Source organism: Lupinus angustifolius, chromosome LG06 (assembly GCF_001865875.1).
Source record: "Lupinus angustifolius cultivar Tanjil chromosome LG06, LupAngTanjil_v1.0, whole genome shotgun sequence".
Classification (NCBI taxonomy): Eukaryota; Viridiplantae; Streptophyta; class Magnoliopsida; order Fabales; family Fabaceae; genus Lupinus; species Lupinus angustifolius.
Window position 1 is genome coordinate 10,941,783 of NC_032014.1, and position 1,206 is coordinate 10,942,988.

Here is a 1,206-nt window from a genome sequence, read left to right on the forward strand (position 1 = left end):
GAAACTGTTTTATATTCAAAGTGGACTTCGAAAAGGCTTATGATTCGGTTAACTGGAGCTTCCTTTTGTACATGTTAGAGAGGATGGGTTTCTGTTTCAAATGGAGGAATTGGATTAAAAGATGTTTATAGTCGAACTCAGTTTCTATCTTGGTTAATGGGAGTCCGACGTTGGAGTTTAGAATGGCTCGCGGTTTACGACAAGGTGACCCGATTGCTCCTTTTCTTTTCCTTATTGTTGTAGATGGTCTTGGTGGTATTATGAGATCTGCTGTTTCGAAGAAGATTTTCACTGGGTATTCGGTTGGTAGAGACGAGATTGTTATTTCTCATCTCCAATATGCGGACGATACACTGCTAATTGGGGAGAATTCAGTGGATAACATTATGGTTCTCAAAAGTATTTTGAAGTGCTTTGAATTGGTGTCTGGGTTGAAAATTAATTTTCATAAAAGCAGCTTCATTGGGATTAAGGCTGACCCTTCGTTCGTTCAAGTGGCAGTCAACAGGTTGTTGTGTGGAGTTGGTTTTATCCCTTTCAAGTTCCTGGGAATTTCGGTTGGTGCTAATCCGAAAAGGCTGTCTACTTGGTCTCCGGTTATTGATACTTTTAAAAGAACGCTCTCTCGTTGGCAACAAAAGCTTCTTTCCTTTGGAGGTCGAGTAACACTCTTAAAGTCGGTATTGTCTTCCTTACCGATCTATTATTTCTCCTTTTTTAAGGCCCCTGTTTCTATCATTCACGAGTTAGAAAGAATCCAGAGAAGATTTCTTTGGGGTAGAGGTGAGGTGAATAAAGGTATCCACTGGGTGAGATGGAAAGAGGTGTGCAGGTCAAAAGAGGAAGGGAGGCTTGGGGTAAAAAATTTAGGCCTGTTTAATTTGGCTCTTTTAGGTAAATGGAGGTGGTGTATGCTCTCTTCGAGTGAGTCTTTGTGGGTGAAAGTGTTGAGGTCTATATACGGAGTCGAGGCGGTGGTTAGGGGTGGGCTTGTTGATGTTGAGTGCTTCAAGAAGGGGTCGTCGTGGTGGAGAGATTTAGGGTGTCTGTGTAATAGAGATAATGGTTTTAACAAGGGTTGGTTTAATGAGGGTGTTCGGAGGAGAGTTGGGTCTAGGCAGTCTACTTTATTTTGGAGGGATATTTGGGTTGGGGGAGAGTTCCTTAAGAGTTGTTTTGAAAGATTGTTTCAGGTTACTTTGAATA